A 401-nucleotide genomic window follows, 5' to 3' on the forward strand; every position below is an offset into this window, starting at 1 on the left:
TCTTCTAGGAATTTTATGGTTTCAGGTCTTATATTTAAGTCCTTTTTGAGTTTATTCTTGTACATGGTATAAGAAGGTAGTTTCTTCTTTTTTTTTCATGTATCTTTTTTTTTTTTCAACATCACATATTGAATAGACTTTTTACCTTATCGTATATTCTTGTCTCCCGTGTCATAGACTAATTGACCATATAGGCGTGGGCTTATTTCTGGGCTCTCTGTTCAATAATTTCATTGCGATTTCAATGTGGTCTTGGGAGGAGGTGAGCACAGCATTTTCCTGCTCCGCCATCTTGACTGGAACTCATCCGATTTACAACATTTTAGAAAGAATTGCTCTTAGGTAGAACTCTGCATTCCACTTCTCTCTCTCTCTCTAGTGGTCTTATCATTGAACTGCAT

This window comes from Pteropus vampyrus, unplaced genomic scaffold, assembly GCF_000151845.1.
Source record: "Pteropus vampyrus isolate Shadow unplaced genomic scaffold, Pvam_2.0 Scaffold34, whole genome shotgun sequence".
Classification (NCBI taxonomy): domain Eukaryota; kingdom Metazoa; phylum Chordata; class Mammalia; order Chiroptera; family Pteropodidae; genus Pteropus; species Pteropus vampyrus.